This window comes from Aythya marila (genome assembly GCF_965140915.1).
Source record: "Aythya marila genome assembly, chromosome: 4".
Taxonomy (NCBI): Eukaryota; Metazoa; Chordata; class Aves; order Anseriformes; family Anatidae; genus Aythya; species Aythya marila.
The window spans coordinates 45,054,496-45,079,073 of NC_139045.1; the positions used below are offsets into that span (position 1 = coordinate 45,054,496).

Sequence of the window (24,578 nt, forward strand, 5' to 3'; positions counted from 1 at the left end):
AGGGATGCAGCATTGGGGGATGACGTACTGGGAGGGGAATGTTCCCCTCCTCTGGTGGCTTGACTGGGTGCAGCTGGGCCTCAAGTGTGTTTTAAAGTATTTTCTCATTAGGGTCAGCTTATGGGGAAGTAGCAGATGGCAGAGCGAGGCTAAATTAGCGAGAGACGTGTGCTCTGTTAATGCTCTTTCTCTGTATAAACAATAGCTGGAGAGTGAAGCAGGAACGAAGACGCTGCTGTGTTTGTGGCTGCCTCTGCTGCTAAGTAGATGCAGAGGTCTACGGCGTGTTTTGTCAGCAGTGAAAAAGAGTAGGAGGAATTTGCCAGTCCTCCCACAAGGGAGGAAAGATTGCAGCTCTCCTCTCCTTGCAACAAAAATAAAAGTGCTCGAAAGCATGTGAGGGAAGAAAGAAAAACGCAGAGACAATTTACATTAACAGCCAAACAGACCATATACTGTTGATCTCCTCTGTTTCAGCTTCTTCATATGAAAACCGATCAAACTAAGGATATTGCAAACAGCATTTCTCCTCTGGTATTCCCAGAAACTCTCCGACTTCCTAGTGTTTGGATCTGTCCTAAAATACTGGTTTGAAATACATGCATCTTTCTCTCGCAGCTGTGTGTGTATGTACAGAAATGTAAACTTACAAATACAGCTCGGGACAGCTGCTTATGGAAAGCGTCTCTGCCAGTGGCAGTTTCTCTATGGAAGTGAAGAAATAATTTTTCTTGCAAATTTATGGTGCCTGAGGAAGTCTCAGAGTAAAGATATAGATGTCACCTTCTCGGCGGTGTGCGTTATGATAGAGAGGGGAATCCTTGATGCTTTTATGGAGTAACATCAGCTGGGCAGCGATCAGCCCCAACCCTCAACATGGTTTGGACGTCCCTGCGTGCTGCCAGGTGAACTCTGGTGTCTGCCTCACGACCAAAGCAACCACCAGGAGATGGATTTTAGCTTTACCAGCCTTTTATAATGCCACAAACAATTGTTGCCAGCAGCTGCCTGCATCTTCTCACTTCTCAGCTTCTTTGCTACGTCTGCCTGCGTCCAGCAGTGTAAAAGTGTGCAAGCCTGGTGTACGCTGATGGGGAGTTTTGCGTCTAAATATGCTCCTGGGATCCCAGCTTGGATGTTGGCAGCACTGGTGTTGGTGTCTCAAACGGTGTTTTTGCAGCCTTCATCTTCGGTGATTGTTCTCAAGCCACAGCAATGAGAATCTTGGCAAAATAATTACCTCGGATTTCTGTCCTGCACTTTGCAGCCTGGGCTGTGTGCTTTCATGTGCAGTGTCCCCGTGGGTCGCACACCGACAGCCCTGCAGAACAGCCCCTTCTGCTGCCACCCTCCTGGTGTGTTAGCTGGTACCAAATCCTGCTCCAGTTCCCGTGCCGCTGTTAACTCTGTGGTGGAAGCGGGTGTTAAGACTATTAGAAAAACAAACACAAAACTGTAAAACCCAACAATGTGAAACGTTGTTTTCCAGCAGGGCAGACAGATCCCTGAACAACTTGGAGACTACTTACTAAGGAGATAGACTTCCTCCAGGGATCTTTATCATAAAAGCAGCTTAAGTGACTCACTCTTTCCCTGAGGACATTCTTAAAACAACTCCACTCATTTTGTCTCTGAGTGGTCAGAAAGAGGGATTTATTTTTTGCTGTCCTTCAAAGAAAAAGAAAAAAGGGGGGGGGGGGGGCGGGAGAGAGAGAGAACTCTGTTTAAAAAAGTCAGCAGCCATATTTCCAGGAAAATCTGGGCTGTATTTAATACTAAAGGTCTGCATGCAGCTCCCTAACGCATGGGCTGACTGGCACTATGCTCACTCAAGCAAGTGCTTCAGCGAAAAATTCAGCACTATTTTTAGTTCTCTTACAACAAACCACTTGATTGTAAGGCCCGGGGAGCTGTGACATTGTGATTGCTGGAGCCGACAGGAGACGCGGCAGCCTGTTAGCTACGCCGAGGAGACCCAGCCGATGTGGAGAAGCCCTCATCGAGAGCAGGTAAAATCCTGTAACCCTTGGTGTGCCCGGGAAGTGGATCCGCTGGTCAGAGACAGGGCAGGAAAGCGTTAGCTGGCTGGCTCTATCTGCTCTTGCCTTTAAAGATTTCATTCCGTAAATTCCTGTCCTGACCGTCAGCTTTTAAAACCCTCTCCAGTTTTTTTTTTTCCCTAGCCTTTTCTGGGGTTTTACAGTATCTTGGGCGAGTTAGCAAATGGCAGGAGTGAAAAAGTTTCTGAAGTGAAGGCATTCTGCTTTAAAAACAAAACAAAAAAAAAAACCACAGCCATTTCAGTGTCGGGGTGAGTAGCCTGTGACCAAGTACTACAACCCCTTCCTCCCTCCCTGCTAACTTTATCGACTCGCAAGAGAAAAATCCCCTGCCTGGGACTGAGGGGGTTCGATCGGAGCAGCCCGTGGGGGCTCCTGGCAGACTGAGCGCGGTGCCTGGCGCGGGTCGGCTCTCCCTGCACGGCCTCTCTCGGGCAGCAGCACCGACCTCCCTTTGTCCCCGTGGTGGTTGGCATGGCTCAGCCCCACGCCAAGGAAGCTGGTCCCGTGGGGTCTGTGCCCGCAGCCCCAGGGGCGAGGTGGTTGCCATTCCCAGGCGATGGAGTCACGGTGGGGACGGCCGCCAGCCAGCCGATAGCGGCAGCCCTGGGGCTGTCGTGCCCGCGGTGCCCCTGCCCTCGCGGACTCCGCTGCCAGCGTGCGCTCCTGCCAGGTGAGATCTCGGGGCCTCAGGTTTATTTCCCAGAGGGTTGGTGCTCCGTGGTGTGCCGTGGCCCTGTTGTGATGCTGCCAAGGAGATGAGCTCCTGGATTTCGGCAGCATCCTGCCCGCTGCCTCCTCGGTTTGTGGAGCTGATGCCGTGTAGCAGCTGCTTAAAGTGTGCTTCGTTTGGAGAGAGGGCTCCAGGCTGTTGGTTGTGCAGCTCCTGGCTTTCACAGGCACGGGAACAGCAACTGGGGTTAGGGAAGGAAGCTTTCACACACATGATATACCTGGGGTAGTTGTCTATGCTTCTCTGTTTTGTGTTTTCAGCCTTTTGTTTCAACTTGTTTGTGCAATGTTTGCCAAGTCCTTGCTTTGGTCAGTCTCAGACTTCAGGGTGAGCCTTCAAGTTTAGCTGCTTTTTGAAACAACTGTGGGCATGGCACTGTCTGTGACAATATTATCTTAAAAGAGCATGGCGTGCCTCTTTCTCGATGCGTTGTTGGAACGCACGAGGAAGGGGCACAGCTGAATTCCCACGAAGCCTGTGTTTAACACTCCTGCCTATCAGCTGGCCGAGCTGCTGCCACCTCCTCCACGTGCTGGGAACGTGTGCTACCGAAACGGGCTGTCCCGGCCAGGGCCACGCACTGCTCTCAGAGCTGCTGTGGTCACCACCTCTGCCCCAGCTCTGCTGAAGAGAGGCGAAGGGGCAGCTTCACGGCCAAGCTTTCTGCGTGTTCCTGCTAGATGCGTGTGTTTGGGTGTGCGTTGTGCAGATGGCACAAACAGGGTGTTGATAAAATGTGCTGGCCTTAAGCTTGTATGGACTGAGTCAAGACGATTGGCTGTGATCAGTCATGTTCATGTGAGATGAGATTTTTAATGATGTTTTAGGGCTTTAAAAAAAAAAAGTAAAATCAAATATCAGAATTAAAGTCTGCTGATTTGTCCTCACTGATGCTGGCAAACTAGATTTACCTCCTCCAGAAAGAGTTTCTAGCACTGTTCGCTGAGTTGCCAGTCACAACACTGATTACTGAATGAAGGCAAGTGGAATGAAGAGTCAATTACTCCATCATCTGAATTCAGCAGAGTTCCTATACTCTAGAACTTATTATGTGCTCTGAATAATTAAGATTATAATTAGTTGGGTTAATTCTGGAAAAAGTAGATGAGGTTTCACAAGAATTTCAATGGCAACAGTTTAGGGTTCTTGCAAACAGCACATCTCTGGGAGACGCTGTGCGTCTCTGTGTAGGTCAAAGCTGTGTGTCTGCGCATGGAGACCAAATGCACAAATGTTAGCAACTGCTCTAAAGGAGGACTGGAAATGTCCCAGTCAGCACCGTGTGCTGGTCTGCTTCCTCCTGTTATCCCAAGTGTTTTGTGGGCTGCTGCCAAGCAAACCACTTGGACAGAGAGCCCTTGCGCGGGGAGCTGTCACTGCCGTAGCCACTCCTTCATCTTGGAAGATGCCTGGGCAGGAGGCATCACACCGCCTTGCAGGAGGATGATGCCTTGTGCACCACACAGGGCAGGGACAGGCACGTGTGGGCTGGAGTCCCACACGTTGTTCCTCCGTTCCGATCTGCGAGCAGCGGGGCTAATCGAGTCCTTTGGCAACAGATATTAAAATTAGGGTCTTAATATTTAGTAAGAACTCCAACTTGTTCATGTCTAGTCATTTCTTCAAGTTAGTTGCTTGTTAGCAGCTCTGCGCTTGCAGCCTTGCTTGGCCTGAGAAGCTCCCTGTTCCTTTCCAGGTGGTTTGCTGTGCTTGCAGTATCCCAGCCCTCGACAGGAGTGTCTGATACCTCCAAAGAGATCTTGCTCTTGCCCGATTTTGAGCCTTCAAGTTCTATTTTCCACACTTGACACAGCCTGGATAGTGTTACTGCATGGGAAATGTTTATGGCTCTGTGGAGAGGGGAAACTGCAGGAGCAGATAACAGCATTTCTGCTGGAGAATCTGTGCTATAGCTCTTCTGCTACTAGCTAAAGAGCGTAGCAGCATGCTGTTAGCACAGGGCAGCACGCAGCCTTTCAAATGGAGTGCTTCACAGAGCAGCTGAACAGACGGAGGGAGTTATCTGAGAAGTTCTGATGTGCAAAGGGCAGAAAAGGCCAAATAATGAAACAGTTCAGAGAGCTGCACAGCAAAGGAGAGGAGCTGAAGCCATCAACAAAGCCATCGATGGTGGCAAAGGTGAAAGCCTGGAGCGTGCCAGTCACAAATTTCATATGACAGGTGAAGGCAAGCCAGCTCTGCAGTTCAAAAACAGGGGTAGTGAGGGTGTGCTGGCTGCTGTGTGCTAGAATCAGCCTGACACAGAAGGTGGTCTGTGTGGCTGGATCATCTGATCCCAATGTTCTGGTACCTTTTGTGCTGGAAAGACTCTGGTCCTTAAAGCAAAAAACTCCACTACCTCAGAAAAACTATGCCTGTTCTTAGCTGCCTTACTCAAAGACACACCAAAACATCAGCTGTCAAGGATTTGTTTGGTAGTGTGGGTCTTACCACGTGAGAGGTGGTTGCAATGCTCCCAGGAGGTGTTATGAAGTGAGCACGTGTTTGCAGAGTATCGGGATATAAAATCCCTTCCTCCTCTTTCCCTGCAGCCCTAAGCCTCTCAGTTGGGTCGGTGGGTGAGACGCTGTGCCGCTGGTCCCCTGCCATGCGCTGCGTTCAGCTGGAGGTGGTACCACAGGGGGTGTTGGAGCACCCCTCTTCTGGAGCTGCTTCTCAGTATTGCAGAGCTGCCCTGCTCTGTTGAGGGGCTGCTGCTGCCTCCTGCTCTCTCTTCCTAAAACTGGGTGATGCTCGTACCTTAATGTCCATGCATCCTCACAGAATGGACAGAAGTCTTGGCTCAAGGAGAAGCAATTTCCTTCTGTCTTTATTGTACAGTCTGGGATGAAAAAGAGATAGATTGCACGTCGCTAGTGCACCCTGTATCTTCTGCAGGCTATAAAAGAAAGCAATACAGCTCAAAAGCAAATTGTGAAGTCCAGACTGCGTTGAGGCATTTAATCATAAGTTCAAAGAAATAATGGCTTCTGAGCTTCCTGGAGATGAGCAGTTATCACATTGTCTTTTTTCACGTACTGTAATTGCAGAGCTGTAAATCAGTTACATACTTCAGTTTAAAACTGCTTTCCATTTTTTTTCCCTAAACTTCATTAGCTAATTATAACTTGAAATAGTCTATTAATTAAACTTCATTTTGTAATGAATCCAGCTCATCCTTCTTAAGCCAAGTCTGATACAAAACCAACCTCGTTCTAATCCTTAAATGAAGTCATTGACTTTTCTGTCTGTGAATGTCAGTCAGATGGTGCAGATGACTGCAGTGCTTAACCTGACCGTTACCCGCAGACCCTGCAGCTCCCTCTTCTCCCAAGACAGACTTTATTGACTTACGAAGCACTGTAATACAGCACACGTAACCAGGTGAGTTCCCACTGTTCGTTCCTGCTGCCAGAGGAGCAGTTGCAGATTTTTTGATGCTGATTTTTCAAGAACACACCAGATCTTGTGAGAAGTGCGTTGTTGGTTTTAAGCATGAAAATAAGTGTCAGGTTTTCACCACCACCAGGAACATGGGGTTGTTCAGGTTGGGACAAGAGCCGCTCTGCATGATGCTCTTGATAATCTGCCCCTTCTCCAGGACTGCAGATAGATCTTGATGAAAAGCTGAGCAGTGAATGGTACTCACAAAGAGATGGACATGATTTTTTTCATCAGTGAAAAAGGGATGCATTTTTCAGGCTGAATATTTTACACTTTATAAAGGAATAAAAGGCAGCTAGGAGCAGAAGAGAATACCTTTTAAAAACAGTTGTCATATGTTTGGGGAGAGCACAGATGATACTCGTCCATGTTAGTGCTTAGGACTGTTGGCTGAGAGCGTGTGGAAGAGCTAACACCCAGCAGTTGTTTCAGTTTCCTTGTTTGTGTTCTGCTTCGGGCTTTGCTTAGTTCACCTTATTCCACCCAGGGGACATTGGCACTGCAAATGAGCTGGACTTGTAATGACCAAATACTAACTTCCTGATATGAAGCGCCCAAAAGCTAAAGATGTTCCCTGTAACAGTGAAGAGCTGCCATGCTTGTCTATGGATTATGAACACCCACCTCTCGGGGAGCTGATTGCTGGTGTTGTGTTACCAGTGGCAAGAGATGTGTGTTTGGGTGCCACTTGTTCATGTCCTCCCATCACCTGACACTGAAATCTTTGCTTAATGTAAAAGACAAGGTGGCTTAGTGGCTTCGTAATTTTGCACTCCTAACATGAAAACTAATGGAAAGATAGAATGAAGGTGTAAAACTAAGACCAGAGTATCTTGAATTTTGAGAGACATGGCCGTGCAATCAGAACCTGCAATAAATGATCAAAGATGAGATAGAAAAACCTGTTCTTATTAAAAGAGGTATGTGCAAGTGTATTTGCTTAGGCACTCAGAATTAGAAGAGCTGTGGCTGCTTTGAATGTGAAACGTGTCCTCAGGAAATAATTTTTGCATTTAAGCTTTAAGGAGTCTTGGAAGTAAAAGCCATTTTTGTGGAATTGGATTATGCCTTAGGCCTTGATTTTTATATTTTCCTGTTGTGTATCATCTTTTCTTTCTAAGATCCACAAACAGGTTTTTCATCCTGGTTGCTACTGGCAGAAACCTGTAAATCTGATTTTTGGACAGTAGCTGGTGAATCAGAAACGCTGCAGGTGGGAAGTCGTGCAGTCAATAGAAGCAGTCACACAAGGTTGATCGACCAGTTTTAGGCCAACTCCGTGTTTTTTCAGAAAGATTGTGGTGATGAGTTAGTGCCAGCAACCTTAGTGCTCTGGATCACAACATCATCTGCAGCCTGCGTGAGTGCTCTCCTCCTACAGAAGTTAAGTATTGCATCTTACGTGCCTAATGTGTCTGCTCCAGTGAGCACTGCCGGCACCAATCCATCCTGAAGGAGAACCTAGAAGCATCCTGAGGGGAATGGATGAACTTAGCTTTATCTTTGCCTTTTTTTAAGCCACTGTGTGGTATCTTGCTTTCTAGCAGCTTGCTGTGTCCCCTGCCCTTGTGCACACCTTGTTCTGTCCTGGCGTGCCTCATTTGCTGCCCTCACAGCTCAGGGCATCCTGTTCTTCAGTGCTCTAAGAACACATTCACCACAGGCCTTCAGGCTTTGTAGTATTGAAAGGGGCTGATTCCTCTTTTAATACAACAAAATTAGGCTTTTGCCTAAGGCAGTGATATGTAGCAGCGAGGGGCATTTTTACTTGGGCTTGCGTGGGCCCTCACTGCGTCTTTTTACAGCTCTTGAAGCAGTTAGGATGTTTATAGGTAGCGGTTTGTGTCGGGTGCCTCTGATTTGCAAATTGCCTTTAAATGCATTCCTTCCAGCTCACCAGCTAGCGCGTGAGCTCACACACATTGTAAAATCTCAGTCAAGCTACAGTGAGAAAGCATGTTGTAGTCATTTATACAACAACTTTTTTTGGTTTAAATCTCAATGAGACCTTCACTGGACACACTTCACTTCAGATACGACCTTTGTGTCTCTGCCGGGTCATTTTCTGGCTTTATTACGCACTTGGCATTCCCGTAAAGCCCTTCGCTGGGTGATCTTAAAGTCTTCAGAAGCTTTAATTAACTGAAGCAGTGTGCCTTCCCTGTGAGGCCAGTAAATATTCTTAATTGCTTTTTTCGCAGAATGAGGAAAATGTGGTAGAGAAATTTTAAAGGAATTCACCAATGCTACGCAGAAAGATACTGAGGAGGCACAAGCAGAAGCCCTAATCCCGACTCCCTCTTTGTGTGCAACATTTTGCTTTACTCCATAAGCAGGCAAGGATATATAACACAGCTTATATATAGGGCATGTCTCCTTTGTCAGAAAACTTTCTGCTTTGTGACCTGTGAGTTGCTAAAAGCAACAAAAGTGTATGGATGAGGAAGTCTTTTCAAAACCAAGCAAAAAAGAGAGAAACCCTGAAAGCCTCATTCTGTTCTGAAGGGCTGTTTTTAGGAAGCTCAGGCAAAGAAGTATACCCTGGGGGGTGCGCAGGGTTTCTGTATGTCTGGCTCTGGGTAGCTGAAGTCTGAATGTAGTTGTTGGGCTGTTGTGCTCTGTGTGTGGTGAAAATCAGGGCCCAGGCAGAGCAGACCACACTGAAGGCACAGCATCGATGCTGCATGGCATGCTGCTGTGCAGGGAAGGGACGGATCCTGCTTTGAGGCTGCTGGTGTAACGCCTGGTAGCTTGAGCTCCTGTGGAGGGGGCAGCACGTCCTGTGGAGACAGCCGGCATTCCCGCACTGACTGTGGGGTGCTGCTGACTCCAGCCTGAGCAAAAGGGAGAAAAGACCCTGACTGCATTGTTGTGAACTGCTTCACCAGGAAAGTGGCATTTATTGGTAGCACGATGTGACACCCAGTTTTCAGGACCACCGAGGAACAAGGGCTGAAGCGGCAGTGAAAATCAGTTGCGCTTCCTGGTGCTCCATCCCACACGGAAACCCTCTTCCACCCTTCGGTGCCTGGTTGTTCACCTCAGCTGATGAGGCTGGCTCTCAGGACAAGGCTGCCCGAGTTGTCAAGAAGCAGGGAGCAGTCTGGAGTAAGGAAGGCAAAACCTTCATTTACTCAAGCCCTTAGCATTTGTTCCATTTTCTTTACCAAGCACAGTATCACAGTATAGATGAGCAGGTGTAATAGTGAGGGCAGTCATGCACCAACAAAATGGGTGGATGAGAATCAGTGGGTTAACTCCATGCTCATTTGATTGCTTTGACGTTTGTAGCTCATGTTTTCTTCTTCTGATCTTCCTGGAAAATAAAAGTTTTTTTTTTTTTTTTTTTTTTTTTTTTTTTTCCCCAGCGGGTCAGTAGAAGGAAGGCCTGGACACAACTGTTTTTTCTTTTACTCATCTGACAGCAGATGAGTAATAACAATACACCTGTCTTTGGGGAGCAGAGCTGCTCAGCTCCAGCGAGCTGTTACCTGTTCCCCAACTCCCCAGAGAAAGCTTCGAGCAAGGAAGGCTGCAGAAATGGCAGCAGGTTTCTGTGGCCATGAACTCTGCTGCCAGAGGATAGTTGTGCAGTTTTGAAGCAGCAGTTATTGTTATTGTTATTAAATTGCTTTGAATTCCTGCCTGGAGGCTTCAGTGGGGGAGCTCTAACATGCAGTTGGCTGACACAGAGGGTCTGCGATAGATCATGATGGGATGGGATAAGACAATACAAACAAGAGTAGGTGATTGCAGTATTCACTTAAAAACAGACCAAAATGGCACTGAAGTGAAGAGAGAGAGCCCCACAGTCTGGCACGTGAACACTGGGAACCAAGTGGGGAACTCGAGGGCACCGTGTTACCTAAGGCTTGCGAAGATGCTGTAGGTTGAAGCCTTCAGCCTCTCCGTTTGCAGGCACCAGGACAGGATGTGTGTTCAGCAGGTATTGTTCTCCGCAACAAGCTGGAGTTGTGACTTTGCAGAGGGGACTGTTTGCCTCATCTCCTGTGGTTATTGCTGCCGGAACTGGAATGTGAGAGCAATGTTTAAATGAAATTTAAATCGATGCAGCTGAGGTGGCTCTTCCTCAGCTGGATGCTATACAGTGTATAATGCCCTGTGTTCACAAATACTGTGCATTTGTATTTATCTGATGATTTGTACACGTAAAAGATCATTTTGCAAGATGTTTGAGCACTCATTTGTGTGTTGGCCACTCAGTACTTCCATGTCCTCCCAATAAAAACGACCCCAAAAGGAGGCAAACAGGCAACACAGCAAGTCATTGCAAGCTGGAACCTCATGCCTGGCTTTGGATTCTTTAGATACTAAATGTGTAGGACGTAATTTATTTTTAGCAAAGGAAATGCCTGGATATTTTTCAGCAGAGGAAGCATTTTTTCCAGGTATTTACTATTTTGAAAATATCAAAGTTTGAGATGACCTCAGTCCTGACAGCACTCAGTTACTAACATTGGCAGATGAATTCAGTGTTACGAGCTCTCCACCCTTCAAAAGCTTGCTTTCTTCAGGAGGAAGGAGAACACCACAAACCCTTCTGTTTCTCACCCCTTCTTCCTGTCGTCTGCCTGTGTTGTGTCTGCTGTGTTGCAGATGGAACCAGTGATCCTCCCGCACCTTACTCTGAACTAGGGTAAGCCCATTTCTGTAAACAGGCAGGCAAGGCTTCAGTAGGACGGAGTGGACCTGACCTTTAATTTTGGCAGCTTGTCCTCAGCGCTGGTGGCAGGATTCCCAGTGGTGGAGCACCTGCACAGGGAAGTGTGTAAGCCTTTGCCTGCTCAGTTTTTGTCTAATTAATGATGACCAAAGTCACTGTGCGGCCACAGTCTACACCAGGAAGCTCTCCTTGGCCCTAAGCAGGCAAGCTGCAGTACTGCATAGCTGATCACTTGCTGGAGCTGGAAGGCAAAACGCCAAGATGTCACTGCTGAAAACTGTCTTTGGTGCTCTGTTAGCTCCTAGTTTGTTGAGAACAGAAATGACAGGTGCTCGCTGCCTGCGTGCACACCTCCTAATAGCAGCTTAAGGGTAAAAACGTAGCGTTAGTCTGGAAAATGCAGTGCACTAAAGATCGACTTGCTTGCGATAGGTACCTGAGCATTTTTAGTACAGAGGTATCAGCATCACAAAAGCAAGTGACAAGCATGTCATTTTCCTGTGATCTGTAGGAGTGATGCCACTTGCCGTCACTGCAGAATCAGTGCTGTGCTGTCTGCCCCTTTTGTTATGTGTGCTGTGGGGCTTCGGGTACGTTTAATCTAGCTCAGCGCCTCCCAGCTCCATGATGTATTGGGTCAGTTTGGGCTAATTCTGAGCGTAGCGTATACACTGAGAGCACTCAGAGTATTCTCTTGCTGCAGCTGACACCATTTAGTTATGTATCTAAACTGAAAGAATCTGCTTAGGTTTGTTTAGTACTCTTCACATCTGGAGAACCAAGTCATTGTGTACGCAGTACAAAAGAAAGAAGCGATTATATCTGGACCTGTATAACAGTGCAGATTCCAGCAGATTGCTCTCTTACTTCCCCTCCGCCGATCACTTCTACATCTCGTGAATCAAAATGAGGTTTCTGAAGTGAGTTTTGAAAAAGTCCTGAGCGGTGGCCCTGAGGTACAGCTTGCCCCGGGGTGGATGGCAGCCAGCTGGCGTCGAGGCGGCCCCGTCTCGCTCCCCCTGCTCACTGCAGGGCCCAGCTTCCTGCTGCTGCAGGCACGACAGGCATTAACGGGGAATGGCTCTGCCATGTAGAAACCGCTGCGGCAGCGTAATCTTTGTCTGGGGCTGTTTAGGCAGCAGCCTGAGCTGCCCTAATGGAAATAAAACATACATTGGGCCGGTGGAGGAGAGTGACACAGCTGCGGCCCGTTAGCGGTGGACGGTGGAGCTGTGCCGGGACAAACCAGCGGCTCCTGACAGACAGGCAGGGAGCCCGGGAGTGGAGAGGAGCAGCAGCAGTGAGGAGCAGAGGTACTCCGTGTGCTCTTTGTGTCCCGGGAGAGAACAGGGAGACACGGCGGTTAAGAGGGATGCCGTGTTTGTGATGAAGGGGGCAAATGCCTTTTCCAAAATGTGCCAAAGATCAACCTACACGTTGGCCCAGGTTGAAGAGCAGATGAAATTTGTGGCATTTCTGTCTGAATGTGTTTGTTAACACTGCAATTTGTAGTCCTACAAAGATGCCAACATCTAAGCAGCTTATACTGGAATTTGTCAGTGTATACTGCAGTCTGTTTGCAGAGTCCTGCATCCACTGAAACTTTCTGTAGCGTGAAAATTTCAGCTTTGAGTTGATCGGTGTGGGCACAGAAGCTGTGGCTGTAATGCACCTCCAGCAGGAGGGCAGAGAAATCCTTCCTGCTGAGAAATTTCCATTGTGTCAGGAGTAGGAAAGCCTGCATGTATGTCAGCATGCGCTATGAATAACTCCCAGTGGTCCTGATAGAAGGGAGCCCTTATTTCTAGGTAATGTAAATAGAAATGATTTTTCTTTCCTAGAGAGAATGGTTTCAGTAAAGCCTACAAGAAGGCAGGATTATTTGGGCACGTGCTTTTTCCTGCCATCAAAAATGACTGGGGACTAAGGAAAAAACTCTCCTTCTTAAAATAAGATCAGAATTAATGTGTATTAAGAATGTGTTGCAGGCATGCCGGCTCTACAGGAGTAGCTGTTACACACTGCAGCGGTAGAGAACTGTGGTATTTTTAGAAGTTTTCAGCAAACAGCAGCATTAATGTAACCATTGTGCTTCATTCCCGTGTCACTTTGGCAGCCGTTTCCAGTATAAGCAAACAGAAAAGTTTGCCTTGTCGTCTACCACCCAGGGAAGCGTTTGTGTGTTAGCACAAGTCAAGGTGGCACTCACGGATCCTTTCTGCAGTCCAGCTTTATTCTCTCTTTATTTTGGCTTGCCCTGGGAGATGCATCATCGGTAGGAGGTGGTAGATAATCGCTCACCAGGGGATGTGGATGGGGGCAGTGGGATGGGATGTCCTTCAGGGTGCTTTCCACCCTGCTGCCACAGGGCTGGGCCTCACTCAGATCACCTTATCTTGCTCCAGAAAGGCAAGGGGAGGAGAAAATGTCTGTGCTTTACTCCAGAACCTTTTAGAAAACAGCTGCTCCCCTGAATCAGGAGGGAGAGATGCTTCCCTGGGTCTGCTTTTGCTCTCAGTTAAATCAATGGAAGGGAAATAGAAAATGGATTTTGAGGAGTGCAATACTGCACCGCTGTATGCTGTTGCACAATGTTGTTTTCTCTGAAGCCAGTGAGCAGAATGGTTTTGGTTTGTTTAAGCACAAAATTGTAAACTTCCTCTTGTGAGCATGAAGTCTGAAAGGATAGAATGAGGATCGAGTCCATTTCATTGCGAGCAAAGTGTAACAGTGAGCTTTAATCTCCAAGCCTAACATTCAAACTGAGATTAGGGTTAATGTGGAGGCAGAAGACAAATTGCAAAAATACCCAGCTTCTCATGTCAGACACTTCATAAAAAGAACTACATTTTTAAAAAAATGTAGGCCTACTATGAGAGAAGTTTTTTATGAAGCAGAAACAGAGATGCTCAGATTTGAAATGAATGAGGTAAAGAAGAAATACAAGGTAAAGTGCTATTCTAGTAAATATAGAGGGGAAATGGCATACTAAAATATGGAAGTACTCAAGGGTATCCTGAAATACAGCTCTGAGGAAAAAGCTAGCAATGTAATTCAGGAAAGAAATTTGGATTTATTGTGATTGTCTCTCGGAATATGACCCAAGAAATATTGGCTGGTTTATTTGTGCCACCTCTTTCTTACAGTGCTGTCAATCTTTTTATCCGAGTAGAGCAGTTCAGGAGATTGGAGCTGCTAGAGGAAAAGCCCAGGAGAATAAGCTGGAAGGAATGGCTGCATCTGTATTGCTTCTGACCCTGCATGTACCAGAGGCTGGGAAAGCATCGGTTCCAGGAGCTGGCGAAAAGCAGAGCTCCCGAAGGGAGGCAGGGGATGAACTGCGAGTGACAGACTGGTTTGCAGGGATTGCAGACGTAGTGTTTGGTATAACTTGAGCAAAAGGGCATGCCACGGGCAGGAAGAAGTTAGAGGCGATTCTCATTCAATGATCTGTGGTGTCTTTCTCTGATTCTGGATAGAAAAAACACTCCTTACTGGCAATGGCAAAATTCCTTATTTTTTTCCCCTTCTGACTTCCTGGTTTCCCTTAGCTCTGTGTCTGTAGTGTCATGTAGTGTGGCTGCATGCTATAGCTCACCTGTTCTTCTGGGAGCAGGAGGGACTTGCCCAAGACAATTCTGGTTTTGGCTTCATGAAGGATGTAGCCTAAACAGTTTGGTAACTAGTGCAAGGCTGAGCTTAAATGTGCAGTGTATGGGCCAGCAAATGTGCTGCTTTGCTGTAGACCTGCTCACAAAACGGGCTTCCCTGTCTGTTTGTGGGGCCTTTCGAGCCGTAGCATCATAAAAACCCCATGTCCACCAAATTCATTTGTTTGTTGCTGAGAATTGTTAATGCCTCGTTTTTGTCATAGCTTGACTGTACCATCTGGCGCCGATTAGGGGTGCCTGGTACAGGGGACACCCTTTATAGCACCTGCACGTCGTACCTTTCTGCCCCTTTCCCTGCTTTCTGGGATATAAATTCCTTGGTTCGTGTTCACGTGACTTGGGGCAGGGGCTCATGCTCAGGACCTTACTGTTCACCGTGGCTTTGTAGGAGAAACGTGAACTTGGCGAGCATCTGTGACCTTTCTGTCCCTGGCCATGAAAATCTCTTCATTGTATGCGGCTGCATGTATGGCAGCTTGGTGTTTGCCTCCCCGAAACATGTCAGGGATTAACCTTTTGCTGAAGCAAATTCCAGAAACAAAACCTGCCAGCCGGCACAGACTGCTCGTTGCCACCATCCTTCTTCCTGGGGTGTGTCTGCCCCCGACCTGGGACTCCGTTTGTTTTTTTGCAAATAAAAACATCTGCCTTTCCCCAGTGAAAGCAGCACTTGAGTGAGGTTCTTGGAGACCTTCTGCACTTCCCCTTGAAATCTAAATTTACCCAGGGACAGAGATTATTTTAGAAGAGCAGGAGCAAGAAAATGATGCCTTTGTTCTGGAGACTGAGAGAGCAGTCTGGTGGTTGTGTTAAAATGCCTGCGCCCTTAATTAATATTGACTGACATTGCTCAGAACAGAATGGTTATATTATGTGCCGTGGCTGAGGGGATGGTGAAAAACAGGCAGGAGTTATCAGGTAGGCTTCAGACCTGGCTGTCATCGCTGCTGTGTTTCCCTTTGGCTTCTAAATCCTTTCCCTGTTTGTTTAAAGAGCAATTCATAAAGCAGCTTTCCGTCTGGAAGCTTGTTTTGTAGTTGTAAAAATCTGGCTTCCCATTCCCAGCTGAAGAGCTTTGAGAAAATGCAAGAGATGGAAGACTGCAATAATACCCAAGTGTAAATTAGTTGGAAATAAATGTTTTGAAGTGGGTTAAATACTGCCTTTGGGCTGGGGACAGTCTCCCTGTGGCAGAGAGTGACAGATGCATTCCTGACACCCTCAGGACAAGGCCTCTGTGTGGGAACAGGTGGAGGAGTGAAAGGAGAAACACGGCCCAGAGTAGCTTTTACTGCCCAAGGGAGCCTTGGACAGGCAAGCACAGATAATGAAGAAGAGCAGAGGGGAAGGGGCTGGCGCTGTGTTTGCTCTGGAGGTCGGTCAGTCTGTCCGAGTGCCAGGATTTATGGCCCCAGTGCTGTGTAGCAGCCTTTTGGGCCCCTGTAACCTCCAAGAAGTGTCCCCCCAAACATACAGTGGCAGCACTGGCCTCTGGCGCTCAGCTGGCAAGGGATGCTGAAGCAAAGCTGAGGGTAAGGGAATGATGTTGGTATTTCTATATTGGTAAGTTTTCATTTTTGTGCCTTTTCTGTGTAACTCTCCGAGCACGACTGCCTTGGCAAGTGGAGTGTGGAAAGCAGGCGTGCTTTGTGTATTTCCTCCAGCGTCAGGAATGCAGGGATGATGGTGTTAGAGGTGGGGAAGTCAAGACAAGCCAGGGAGTGCCAGGGATTGGGATCCAAACATCTGGGGCTGAGCTGCCCCAGCAAGTACCAGAAAAAGGAGAGGCCTCAGCACAGGGATGATGCTGAGCTGCAGAAGCTAAGCAATGGACTGACGCAGCTGACCAGGAGCAAATGCCTTGCAGCAGGGATAGGTAACATTTCAGAACGCATCACTTGCTTTCTAAATATCTTACCTGAATGTAACAACACATGTAAAGGTGCATGCAGCTCACTACCAGCTTGGGCAGAAGTAGTATCCAAGTATAAGACTTCCAAATAAGAATCACCAGTTTGGGATTTAAACAGCAGTTCACAATTTTTCATTTTCCACCCCAGAGATCATGCATTGCTTTTCGGTTTGGCTATCGGATGTACATTGAGATGAAAGCTGTGAGAACAGCAACGTTTGTTTGCATTACAAAGGAAAAAGATTTGAAATGACTGTTTGGAAACATGCAGAACTCAGCTCAGCTTTCAAGCTGGCACTTAACTTACTGACCGAGGTCAAGAAACTGGGCTGCGTTTTACAGGCTTGAGCCCAGGCAGAATCTGCTGGCCGGGGAAGCTGCCGCCGCCATTTCCTGCTGCTGGGAATCCTTGGTTAAACCCAACAACGTGAAAAGCTCTGCCTGGATCTGTGCAGTGGCAGACCACAGACATTGCTGCTGCTCCTTGTGCCTTCTATCTAATTGCCCAGATTATATATTTAGTTGCCCATCTTAACGACTTGTTGCTAAAATTACAAAACACCAGAGGACAAAATGAGCGAAATACCGCAAATTGGCAGCTCTGTCCCAGGTAGCGTGTTGCCATGGCATCAAACGGAGCCAGCAGCGACCAGTGTGCTGCAGGCAGGTTATCAGTGTGGTGCTGAGCGTTTACATTACGTGTTTACTCTCGTTTTACTCTGCTCAGTGATACGAGTGTACCTGGAGGAGTGCAGAAGAGCAGACGGTGACCGGTGCCGCAGGGAGCCGTGCACGTGCTGCCGGTGCTGCCTGAAGCCACAGAGAGGCTTCAGAGATGCCCATGAGGGTGCAGTTGTTGCAGGCAGCACAGGCCAAATTTCTAACACTAAAAAGGGAGAAAAAAAAAAGCATTTTCTGTTAACTGATGCTGTGGTAAAACAGGACCAGACAGCTCGTTTGGTTATTCTTAGTAGACTGAAGCTATACATGAAGCTCACTTGAATACACCGAATGGTTCAAGTAAAAAAACAAAAACAAACAAAAAACATTTTGTTTGATTTGTCAAAAAATAGTTGATTGGAGGTTCTTTTCCTTTTGAAAGAATCTTATCTTGCTTTTAAAATCACCAAGAATGCTGTTGAAATATGGCATAAGAGGAAAAAATACTTTTGTACTGGGTTACCATATATTTTTGCTGCTCTGAAAAGAACCTTTCCAGTTTTGTTTTACCCGGAAAGCCAAAAGCCTTGTCATCTTGAGCTGGTGAAATGACTTTTTTGTTTTCTTTGGCCAGTACTCCACAAACTCGCTCACTCACGTAGCTATAAATAATGATACCTTAATATTTTCACATCTACACGCTTTGATTTATAGCAGCAGCTAAAGAAAACAACTGCTTTTCCAGTCCATGGCAAACTGCCGAAAAATATGCTCACATATGCGTCTTTTCCTTTCTTAATTGACTTGCACACATGACAGAAAAATCCTGATGGTATGAAAATGTGTATTGCCTTTGGGCCACAGCCCATGACAGATATTCGAAAAATGAGATTTATGGGGGGATCACAAGCGTTTGTTTGAAAAGGTTTTCATACGCAACAATAACACCAGCAGAGGTCCCTCAGACTCCCCTGTGACACGGAGCAGACGGAGCCGCGAGCCATGGGGTGAGCTAAGGAAATGCTGACCTTCCCGTCCTCGCTCTCTGCCCTGGCCACGAGCAGGTTCAATCAGCAGCAGACCTGGCTGCTGCAGCTGCTGGGTTGGATTTGCTGGGCTGTTGGCTTTCCTGCCTGAAGCACGGCTTCCCTCACCGTCCCTGGCCTTGCCTGAACAAGGGACACAGCCTGTGGGACTGGGCTGTCCTCTCCTAAGTGCTCCCTCTGCATTGCCTTTGTGCCCAGTGTGTTCCAGGGGGCTCGGTGGCCATGTTTACCTTTCCACCTCCCTGTAGGAGCCTGTTGCTTTTTGCTGGCTGGCTGGACTGCTGAGGCATTTCAAAAACCACATAAAAACAACATAACCATCTTGTGCGTCACAGGTCACGTCTTGTCTGCAGAGAACTAGTTCTCAGAGCCTGGGGCAGGCGGTTGACACCAGGCCGAAGGCACTCATGCTGCTAAACATAATCAATAGAGCAGAGGGCTTTGCTAGAGGAGGGCTGGTTTTGTTTGTTTGTTTGCTTGTTTTTAGGAAAGCAGAGGCTTGTTTCTTGATTCTTCTTCTGAAGCAGCAGATGATGTGACTTGATGAAAATGAGATGGCACTGTTTCAAGGATAGCACAGATGTGATGCATTCCTTTAATCTGTGTACCCCTACAGGGAATGAACAACTTCTCTGCTAAGCGTACGGCTGCCTGGGCAGAGTTGCCATTCAGAAATGGCTGTAGCTGCTTCTGGAGCATCCCCTCCTATTGCTCCAGGAGCACCGATGGCGTTTGCCAAGGCCGTTGGGCGAGCCCTGGCTCCGTTTTCTTGTTTGTGTGCCTAGCAGCTTGGCATCTGCCAGCAGCTACAGTCCTCACCTTCCCGTAACTGGCTTTTATTAACCCTCCACAGATTTAACAGCCTCTCATGAAGGAGAGCTCCACACGTGCATTACAAAAAGGAGCTGCGAGCCAAAGCTAAGCTGAGGCAGGAGTTGCTGTCATGGTGAGAGCTGAGACTCAAGTCTCACATCCCCTTCTCCTGCATGATGCTTTTAACATGAAGCCTTAGACCAAGCGTTACATGAAAAACAGTGGGGGCTCGAAGTCCACATTGGGATCCTGGCTCCACTGAAGCATCTCCAGGGGAAAGGGCTCAGATACCATGTTCTGGTCCACGGCAATCACTAATGAAAAAGCTTCGCTTGGGTAGCTACTGCCTTTCTCCCTCTGTGATTTTGTCTGCCTTGATGCTCGTTGTCCGTGTCGCTGCGGCTGTGCCGGCACGATGCCGCCTGCCCTGCAGGAGCTCATGAAAAGAAGTGGCTGCCTGTCCGCTCTGTTATTAAAATATGCCGGGGGTGCTCAGCAGCCTGGAAGGCCTGTGTTTGCTAATAAATGGAAGTCTGTAGTAGCTGGCTGTTTAGCAGTTCTCCGTGCCTTTTTGCTATAGTAATTGTGGTGGTTATGAATGCCTTCTGCGGGTGCTGAGAACAGAACAGAGCTGCTGTCATTCAGAAGTAGTCCCTGAGGCAGCCCTGGCTATTTACCCTGCTTTAGAAGGCTGTATTTAGGAGGAACATCTCCAGTGAAAGCCCATCAAGCTGCAGAAACATTGCTGCTGATGGAAGCAGCAGCCTGCCCACTTAACTTGTGACTGGGGGTGTTTCCCTGGGGTGTCCCTGGGAATACACTGTGCCATTAGAGCTGCTGTTTGCATGGGGAGAGGAGAAGGCTGCCTCCTGCAAAAGCTGTTGCCATAGCAGCTGTGGGCTTCAAGAACCGCTTCTAATACCATCTGGACGTTCGATGCCATAAGGGTTAAAAGCAGCACTAAACATTTGATTTAAGAGCCAATGTACCTGAGCCTTACGCTAGGCCACGAGCTTAACTGGAATCAAGCCTTGGGGGCCAGCTCTCCTTGTCCAAGCATCTCCATGCTCATCACATCCTCAGCAAATAGGCATTTCGTGTTCAGCAGTGCTTGTTGTAAGTGGGTTTGTGTACCCAGGTTTAAAAAACAAACCAAAACATACCGCCAGTGGTGACTTAGTGCAGTCTAGGAGAGTGTGTGAGTCTGCACTTCCTTCCTGTGGCTGGGCATATTTTAACCTGAAGAAGAACTTAGGAAGTTTTAATGATGCAATGGGGCTAAATTGAAGAACGAGCCACCTGAGTTTGTGGAAACTATGATCCCAGAAATAGGGCTGAGGAAGCCAGGGCAGAGGTTGGTTTGTATGTCTTCCCTCTGTGCATATATGAATGTTCACACATGCAGAAGAAGCGAGGCTCAAACTGAATGTCAGGTTGTGGTGTGGTTAACTTCCCAATGGACTTTTTTTTAAAAAAAATCCTATGCCTCACCTGATACCTAATTTCTACCTACTGGGAGAAAGAATTTCAGTTCACACTGTGTTTTCATTCTCCTCTTACTGCATTAGCATGAAAAATGGTAAAATGTCATTTGCTTGAATAAATATTTTACATTCTCATTCTCCATGCATATTGTCTAAACAAATCAAAAATTCTTAAGATCGTAATAGCCTAATTTTCCTGAAGTCCTTCTATGAATCTGGAATGAGAGGTTGAGTGAGCAGGGAGGAGGAACAACAATTTTTTTCAGGAACTTGCAGCATTTGGCATAAATTGCAAAATACAAGCTCAGGGACGTAAATCCTGCTGGTACCTGCATTGCCCTGGGAGTCCTGGTGAAGTGCTGGGTTATGTTACGAGTAAAATCCTTGTCAAAGCACTAGTGTCATCTGTAGCTGACTATCGAGGCAGAGAGCACCTTGGTGTTCGGGGTCCCATTTTGGGCTAGGGACCACGCACGGTCTCCTGTCAGCCTCAGTCGCCACGAAATGTGAATTCAGCTCAGCTGTGGCTGCTGGAGTGGCGCACAGCATGCAGTAAGCACAGTGCTACCTTACAGAGCCACACAGCCTGCCTCCCCACCACAGCCAGGTGCTGGTTTTAGGGGGCTCGTGCAATAGTTACGGCTGTTCCTATTTTTCCAGAGACTTTAAATGCCTGCCACCCCACTCACCGGCTCCTCCTCTGATCTCACATATTACTAGCTGTATTAGCTATATGCTTTTTTCTTACAACTGTATCAAAGCAAATTAAATTTGTAATTCCATCTCATTTCTCTTCAGTCATTACGCCACGCCGCTGTGCGCTCGAGGTTTTATGTTACCAAGTCCCACTCCTAAATTATAGGCACAGTATGTCGAGTGGGAAGTATCAGTCTTGCTAGGTATTGCAGTCGCTGTGCAATATTAATAAACCTGTCACATCAATATCCAGGGAAGACTTTTAATCTGTGCTCTTCCTACAAGAATTTAGTATGGCGATTATATGAATTAAAGCGAATGGTAAAATGCTTATTAACCATTGGTAAAGCCTTGAAAGATGATTGCACCCCGACTGACAATGCTTCCTTGGTACATTTTAACATGCGCTTCAGATGGACTGAAGACTGGAATTGCATCTAAAAGAAAGAGCTCCGAAGACTGCAGGAGGCAAGCTCCTCTTTAATAACTTATGGTCTAAATTTTGGTTTCTTACATTATGAGCTGTGGATGTCAGTGCTGTCTTCGTAGTTGGATCCCTGCTGCCCTCTAGGAATTTTTATAATGAAATATTGTCAGCAGTACTGCTATACCTGTATCACAAGCTGTGGATGCCTTTATTAATGTTCAGTCATAATGCTATTGAAAATCCTTCAGATTTCTGCAGGGACTGCTGAATTACCATATCTTATTTTTATAAAGACCTTCAGGATTTCTGCAAAGCCTCTCTATTACTGCAGAGTTCTTTAAGGCATTGGCAAGGAAATGACAAAGTTCCTTGAAAGTAAACTAAGAATTAAATAAGCTTTTCATCTGGGCTTACCCTTGCCTGTTGGCAGACTAGAGGTGGTAGCAGTAGAGAGATGGTATGTGGCGTGTCTAATAGAAACATAATTTATATCATTAGGAAGGTTTTCTACCCTAAATAGCCCTTACGCAGGATATTTAGCAGGTGGTGGGCTTACCTGCTCTATATGATGTAATGAGAGGTAGACACAAAGCAAATCCCTAATGACAAACAAAGTTTTGTTAAGAACTGGCATTTTTTAACTCTGATGGCAATTAGGATCACTGTTGATGCTCTAGCATCTTTTCTTTTATATCTTTTTAATTATTAAGTAATTGTGGTGGTTGAATGCTGATTGCTTAGCTAGGGTTAGTCTAGAGAAAATGCCTGAGCCTGAACAGTGGAATATCCTAAAAGGTCCTTTTTAAAGGATTAAAAGTTTCAATTTATATTAATAATGTTTGTGTTTGTTTCAGGGTAGATACTCAGCTGGCTATTTTAAAAAACTTGCTTTAATATTTAGCAGGAGAAAAAACACTCAGTTCTGGTAGCCTGACAGGTGGTTTTCTAATGTTTGAGAAGGAAACAGGAGAGAGATTACCTATTTTATCATTAGTTAAAAGATTAGCTTGCAGACGCCTGCTGCTGCCATGTTTGGACCAGTTTAACTCTATTGTTTCTCAGAGGAAATATTCTGGATTTGCACCTTGCTTTGGGGTTAAAATTGGCTGGTTGCTTTTTGTGTAGTATCATAACATATCCGTCATCGTATGTGATAGAGAAAAAGCGTTGATCTAGAAGCACATATTTCTGTCTGTACTTTCTGATTTTTGAAACTGATGTCTGAGGTGAAATATGGAGCTTAAGATCATGCTTAGTAGAGGCTCCCTGTAGTGAAATTAGGGATTAAATTTGCTGCAGACTGATTGTATATATATATATATACACACACTATATATATACATATACTATATATATAGTATATATAATCTCAGATAGTGTTGGTAAAACACAAAATACCTTTTGCTGTTACTAGGTGTCCCTGAAGGCCCTTAATTTTGCATTTCACTTCCATCAGCTGGCTCAGTCTGCAGGTAAGGTTGTTACAGCGAGGGAACTTGTTTGCTGCAGAGCAGAAATCCCAGCACCTTTTTGAGCAGCTGGGCCAGGTCTGCAAGGCTTGCGTGGATGGAGCAGCAGCCTCCGTGGACAAGCCATGTGCCTGGCACACCATGGGGAATGGTTCACAGGCTTATGGATGTCCTTTTGGTAGGATCCTTTGGATTTCCTTCCCCTGGATTTCCAACCCCCATTGCTGTGTAGCATCACTGCGATGTCTGGTTCTTTGGGATACAGTAGGATTGGGCACATGTCTGCTGAAACTGCAGTGTTGTTGGTTTTTTTTTTTTTTGGAAATACTGCCAGCGCGTGATGTTTCACACAGCTCAGCAGTTCTCTACCTGTCCCTAGGTGTCTCAGAAAGTGCTGTGCCTGACTTACTCTTTCAGACTTCACTGCTAACATCACTGGGTGTCTGCCCTTTCTTTGGGTTAGAGGCTTGTGGATGGTGCTGCCACATCTCGCGTGTGAGCAGGGATTTTAATGCCTCGGGTGCCTGTGCCCTCCCACTGGGGTGTTTCAGTCATGTTTGTGCTTTTTAGGGGGACAAGGACCATTCTCTAGCTTTGACTAAAAGCAAAGCAGCAAATTGTAGCCCACTGCTGCTAGGCAGGTACAGCTTGCCAGAGTCCTCAAGTGTGTCCTTCAGGAGACACAGGGACCTAAATGCCACCACTTACTCCTGGTGTAGAAGGGGCCAGATGCTTATCTCCTTGGGGCCGATACCTGGGGCTTTTGTTCTCAAGGATGAAGTTAATGCTGCCCCTGATAAGTGGCGTCCTCCTTCTGTTGCATGGCTGCTGGACTCCCCAGAGGGGGACGAGGTAGGAAGAACAAACAGCAGAGCAGCCCAGCCGCTGTTGATTCAGTAGCAGTCAGCCCTCCTCTTGAAACTGGACCCTGGAGCTCAAAATGGGACTGAGGTTCCCAGCAGGGAATTGAGTTTGCAATGCCTCCATTGTAAACAAAGAGTGTTCAACAGGCTCAGGAAGAACTGCTGAGTCTGGTCTTTGGGCGATTTGCAGTGACATTTATGCCCACAATTGCATTCATTTCTCTGGTGGAGGGCAGAAGCTATTCTTTGGGTTTAGCCAGGGTTTCTGTTGCTGGTTGGGACTTCTTTTCTATTTTTATGAACGTAATGCTTAATTGTTGATGCTTAATCTCAAATAAAGATTATTTGTGTATCGTCATAAATGTGGAAAGATTTGCAAAGCTCTTGAATTAGATGTTTTCGATTTTCTCTTTGACCCTTTGCAGATATCACGATAAAAAATAGCTATTGACTTTGTTTGTAGGAACAGATACAAGTCTTGTCTGCTCCTGTACTGTATATCCATATAACAGCGTCCTTGCTTTTGAACTTCTGGTGATGCCACTGGGGAAACTACTGCAGGTGTGTGCAGCAGTGTGTTCAGCATGCCAGGTGCAGAAGGGAGAGCGCGTTTCTT

At 46.7% G+C, this 24,578-nt stretch overlaps 1 protein-coding gene across 4 annotated transcripts in view; it reads left to right on the plus strand.

The window, feature by feature from the left end:
• Positions 1–24,578, plus strand: part of ARHGAP24 (Rho GTPase activating protein 24) — a 165,026-nt gene that overhangs the window by 82,627 nt on the left and 57,821 nt on the right. The window contains exon 1 of one of the 4 annotated variants that reach the window (XM_082759862.1): positions 1,768–2,009. The exons of the other annotated variants lie outside the window; for them this stretch is intronic. The gene's annotated coding sequence lies outside the window, so the exon portion shown is untranslated. Of the gene's footprint in view, positions 1–1,767; positions 2,010–24,578 lie in introns of those variants that run through there. 4 annotated transcript variants of the gene reach the window in all.